Raw genomic sequence first — 6,065 nt, forward strand, 5'->3', positions numbered from 1 at the left:
TTTAAAAGTTTAAAACTAACAACCACTTTCAAACAATAAATCTTTTTTTAAGTCCATCTAAAATAGTTTTCATCCTTATAACAACGATTAGGCGAGGTTCCTATCTAGTTAGATTCAACTGACCATGTATAGTGACATCAAGGTTAGTGATTACCCTAGTCGAAACCGAAATGTACTCTAAAATTACCAAAATTTCGGTGGAGATATGGTACATTTCAGTCAAAAAATTAAATTGACCATTTAAGCGGTCAAGCATTTGATTCAACTGACCATGTATAGTGACATCAATTTTAGCAAGACTATTTAAGCATGATTTTAGGAGGTTGCTAGTGTATGTCATAGCCTACCATGTCCTTTCCCTTATATTACTTTTTGTACCCATAATTTAGCACTACCAGCATGCATTCAATAAAAGAAATTGAAATATGTATTAAGAATGAAGACGAAGAATAACCATTTAACAGTACACCAATGTCAATACCACATAGATTTCCGAGGAGACTCAAAACCACTAGAAGATTGTTGCCGCCAATGGAACCATTCCTCTGATTGTATCACAAAGATGGCCATGTCAAAGTATGCTTGAAGAACCAGCTCCTTGAACTCCCTGCCTTTATCCTACTCCTGCCAATGTGCAACTTTGTTGGCTGCCTTAGCATGCAGTGTTTCTCTCGCGTCTGCTTCTGTCTCCACATCAGCAGGCGTATCCTTATCACTATCATATGCAACCCCCCTGGTGCTGAGTGTCTCTCAAGCACTGCCCCCCTCAAACTCCTCCCTAAACTTGACCTCCTTTGCATCCTCCCTTCATGAGGGCATATATGGCCTTTACACCTCACCAAGGACCATAGGAAAGATGTGCAAATCATGCAACTTGAAGACCAATCCTTTCAAATCACCAATGACATAACCAGAAATTATTTCCACAGAAAGTACCTTTTTTCCTTTTTAAAAATCCACCAAATCCATAGGAAAAAAAAACATGGGCCAGCAGTGAGCACGTGCAAACATAAAACAAATGTAGAAACAGAAACAATAAAAAAGTGACAGAGGTATCAGAAACAAGTTCCAGCAAATTTCTAGAATCATAATTAATAAAAATATTAAAGAGGATGAACGACAAAAACCAGGGGCAAATCCCTCACCCTAGGTTCAAGATTCTTAAAAGTACCTCTGCAACTAACTTGCAGATTTTGAGGATAACTGCGGTCTGAACATCCTCATGAACATTCACCCAAAAAAAAAATCCTCATGAACATTGACACTCTAAGTTCTGTTGCTTCCATAAGGTTATAATGATGCCTAAAGCCCATGCTTCCTATAACATTGGCTGTCAACCTGGTGGTTATTTGTGTTGCTTAACCATACCTGCAGGGAAGAGGGCTCTAGGGGATGCTACAACAGAGAAAGCCAAGAGGCTAGAGGGGTTCTAATTCATATACTACTCTTCCCTTTGTCAAAGCTATAGGTATGTTCAGTTATCACTATAAAATAAATCACAACATCATCTGGATGTTCTCTGTAACACTTTGAAGATCAACATATATAAATTTCCTGCAAAATTTAAGAGTAATATGTACCCCCACCCAATTTTTTTCTGCAGGAAACCAGTCACCCCCTTCTGTTTCAAGAACTTCATTCAGTAAAGGTGGTAAAATCATGAAAATAATTTTCTCCTTAACAGCCCTTGCATGCATTTAGAAAAATGGAATTCAAGGGTGAAAAGCTTGCAGTTCAAGGGTGAGAACAGAAATCAAGACCACAAATCAGACAAGCCCTAAATCAAATGTAGATTAGAGAAAGGAGACAGAGCTTCAGATAAAAACCCTAGACAAGCCCTAAATCGTAAGCCTATCCCGAAATCCCCATATTTTAGGGCTTCGCATACTTTAGATATTTGAGTTCAGAGAAGGATAACTCATACCGTGATAGCAGCGATTGGAATCTTATCGCAGGCAAATCTTCAGAGGCTAGAGAACTGGGTTAAATTTGAGAAATTCAATAACTCACAAACCTGGCCTTTGACGAGGCTGCATCAGAGATGACCTTGAGTTTGAAGATTAGAAGAAACCACCGTCGAAGGGAAGAGATGAGAAGCTTCAGGCAATCCTTGATGGGTTTGAAATTGAGAGGCTTCAGGCGTTAGTTTGGGGCCGTTCGAGAAGGTTCTTCAAGATGCAGCGATGGAGGAGCTCTATGGAAGATGACTTGCCTCTTCCCTTATGCAGACCTTGCGTTGGGTGGGAGATATAGTGAAATAGAGAAGGGAAGATACCGAAGTGGCATAGTGTGAGGGAGAAGAGAAGAGAACGAGAGAGAATAGCTTCTTTCCTCAGTGATTTCTGGGTCGATTCAGAAATGACGATTGACAAGTCATAGTGGGAATGAAGCCAATGCGCAGGGTTTCAAGGGTCTTCTAGCCAGTGAAAAGCGATATAATGTGAAATTTACCAATTTGTCCTCGTTATCCAGCCGTTGGGAAACTTGTTCATGTACCAAATACGAAGCCACTTTGTCTTTTCAAAAACCGCAGGGACATCCTTGGTCGTTCCTTCCAGACCCCAAACGTGGACACTAAAGAACCCACTGGGATCGCTAACGATGGTAGAGGTTCAAATTGAGCGGGGTTAGATCTAGTCCAAATTAATAAACCCAAATTTATTGAGAGTATCATATTTGAATGCTAGCTTAAGATTTTGAAATATAAGACCTCTCTTAGACAAAATACTTGGATAATGGACCCGCATAAGATTTAAAATGGAACCTTTAATGAAACAATTATTAAATTAAATATTTTTTAACCATCTTAAAAATTATGAAAAAAGTTAATTGTTTAGTTTAAAAACCTGGGCAGCTATTAAATTCTCCAAATTAAGCGCAAATAATTTGGCTGAATAGAATTTTATTGAATTTTACGAATAATTCGGTCCAAATCCGAATCAAATAAAAAATTCTGAAAAATTCTCGAATTTTATATATAAAAAAATCCTTTAGAAAATAGTGTGATTATTATGCATTTATTATCCTAATGTTACTTTTCTTCTTTATTTTAACAAAAACCGACAAAGCTTATCTTTCCTAACGTAATCTCTCATACTTCTACAAAAATAATAATAATAATAATGATAAAATCTTTCACCCCATTTTGGTTTGACTAAGTCTTGCAGTCATTACTCTCTCTCTAATTTTTAAGGTGAACATGCATGGTGGGTGACGTGGGTCTAGCTGAATTTGTGCTCAGTCTCTCATTCTCTGATTCAATTATTTGAGTAATAGGAAATGAGTTTAGAAAAAAAAAAGATATGACTAAGTATAATATTTTTATCTTTAAAATTTAAAATTTTAATTTTTATATCATTTTTATGTTGCGTACATATGATAACTGATATATAATATGAAACAAGTATTGCATATATTAAAAATAACATCCGAATTTTTTGTCCGCTTTTTTTTTTGTAAACGAATAATTCCCGAATCCGAATCCAAACTAGAATTTTATTATCTCCGTTTTTTTTATCAATATTTTGACCAAATCGTTAAATTAATGAAAGGAATTAATCCAAATAATTCCTGAATTTGAATTTAATAACTATGTATCATGTTCATATTTAAGAAAATATAACGACAATTGCCTAGGTGGACAAAAATCCTACACTTATTGGGGGATCTCCTGGCTAATATTTACTTCACCTCCCTACCTATCAAAAAAAAATGTCTTGAAACTCAAGCCATTTCCTAAATCATTCAACCAACAACAACCATAGCAACTAAGCCTTTTTCCAAGTAAATCCTAAATCATTAAACCAATTTCACCTCACATTTTTTTTCCCACAAGTGTGTTTCAGGTTTCGGCCCACTAGTTCACCCATATAGTATCAGAACCACATTTGTATTAATACCATAGGAGATTACCTTATCCAAAAATCAGGTTTGGTTTTATAGTTTTTAACAATCTCATTGATGTTCGAAGTAGTACATTTGGCTTGATTAACTTTTTCCCCTAAATTGCATGAGTCAGCCTTTATTAGCTAATTCATAAATGGGAATTACTCTGAAAAATAAATATTCATAATAATTCGTTCTATTAGTTTTATGTGTACTGTCAAAAAAGCAATCAAAATAAAATCCATATTTGAATTCGAGAAATATTTGTTTACCAAAAAAAAAGTCAAGCAAAAAATTCGGATCTTATTTTTATAAAGAAAAATTATCTTGTACCACCCCTAATTTGAAATCTATATGAGATACCACCCTAAATTTTCAAAAATATCTAACGTACCCCTAAAGCCTAACACCATTAGTTTAGAAATTGGAAGGATCATTGGGAATTATTACTTTACAATCCTTTTGTCTCCCAGGTCTCAAGTTTGAAGTTTCTTCTCTAAAGGCAAGCTAAAGCAACTGCGACGGTTTCCAGAGCTCTTCCTTAGCCATGGAAATATCTATATTCTATATAGAAAGTTATTTTCTTTTTATTAATTAATATTATTTTTCTTCCCTTTGAATTCGGTGCACTCTTGGAATCGAATTAAGAAGAAGGGAAGGAGGAAGACCTTAGAAATCAATGCCCTCTCTTAAGTGATTGATCTTACGTATTCAATATTCAACTAAATCAAGACAGACGAGGCTATAGTCTCTATTTGTCCAATCCTATCGTAAGCTTCGTCTCTCTATTAAGCCGGAGTTATTTTTGAATTATTTAATCTTTTGTCTCATATCAGCCGATTTGAAAACAAGTCTCCAAATACCTTCACTGGGGTTTTAGATTATCAGATACAAACTTGCACTTCAAAGACCATGTCATTAGTCTCTAAAGCAGGACAGTATAAAGTAAAGAAAAGAGAGAAGGAGAAGGTTTAGCAGCACTAATGATGGCAGAGGAAAGTGAAATGGTTGGAAATTGAAACATATTTCTTTTTTTTTCTTTTTTTTATGAAGGAAAAAAGGCAAACTCTGATTTTTAGCTCGTATTTTGAGTCTTTTCTTGCAAATGTGGCTCATTCATAAAGAGCATCTTTGGAGATACTTATGACTGTAATGGGAGTTGGATGCAGAGATTAATCGTAATATTTCTCCTTTCCATGGTTGTAGCTTGTGGAATATAAAACCCTAAACTTTCGATCAAATTGGGGAAGATCAGTTGATTTGGGGGTTTTTACATAGAAGGGCTAAGTTTCCCTTCCTCAAGGGTAAACTTGCCATATATGAAATACCAACCACACCACCTCATCGATTTTTTTTATTGATAAGTAATTTGTATGTATTGAAAAGGAAAAAAGAATGTACAAGAAAAGGTAGCCTTTATCTCCATCTTTGGACTAACCTAAAGAATGGAGGAGAAGCCCTTAGAAAACAAAGCAAGACAGGCCCTATATTACAAAGAAGGCAAGGATAAACTAAGATATATTACAATCTGTACAAAATCTTAAAAGCTTAATCCTCCATCACTAAATTATTCAGCTCTTCAGGGAAATCATGGGGCTAAATAATATTCTTAACCTGAGATATAGCCATAGATGCCAGGTAATCTGCAGGCTTATTAACCTCCCTCCATACGCTTGAATTCTTTTCTCAACAGGGTACTAGAAGTGGGAAGAATCTTGCTTTTAATAGCTCTAGTCTCCCATGGACCCTCAATTTCTCCCTTTAACATATCTACAACCAATTTGGAATCTGACCAAATGGAAATCTCCATCATGTTGTTTTCTATGCAAGTAAAAATTCCTCTAAGGATAGCCAAGAGGTCAAGCCATAAAATGTTAGTCTTCTCCCCAAGGCCAGTTTAAGGCAGTAAAGGGGTCCTTTTCCTATCTCGGACTAATCCTCCATAAGAAGCTCGAACTCATGGGAGGGATCCATCACAATGTAATGCTACCATATTACTTGGAGGCATAAACCAAGAGCATGCTTTTGGGATCACAACCTTCCAACTAATATGAATGCCCCACTTAGACATGAGGAATTGATTTCTATGATTACATTTAGCAATAAAGTTCACCCTTGAGCACTTAACTTTGACATCTAAGACAATTGCTTTAATAATTTGAGGCTTGCTCCTATTTTTA

The 6,065-nt window shown here is 35.6% G+C and overlaps 1 long non-coding RNA gene across 2 annotated transcripts; it reads right to left on the reverse strand.

Moving 5' to 3' along the window:
- Nucleotides 1-404: 404 nt before the first annotated feature.
- Nucleotides 405-2,566, reverse strand: LOC122084706. Of its 2 annotated transcripts, none has more exons than XR_006141972.1 (2): nucleotides 2,015-2,566; nucleotides 405-887 (listed from the first exon to the last, which is right to left on the reverse strand). It is a non-coding gene; the product is annotated as an uncharacterized LOC122084706 (long non-coding RNA). The 2 variants fall into 2 exon arrangements; XR_006141973.1 differs by having other exon boundaries at nucleotides 1,925-2,566.
- Nucleotides 2,567-6,065: the final 3,499 nt, after the last annotated feature.

Source organism: Macadamia integrifolia, chromosome 7, assembly GCF_013358625.1.
Source record: "Macadamia integrifolia cultivar HAES 741 chromosome 7, SCU_Mint_v3, whole genome shotgun sequence".
NCBI lineage: Eukaryota > Viridiplantae > Streptophyta > Magnoliopsida > Proteales > Proteaceae > Macadamia > Macadamia integrifolia.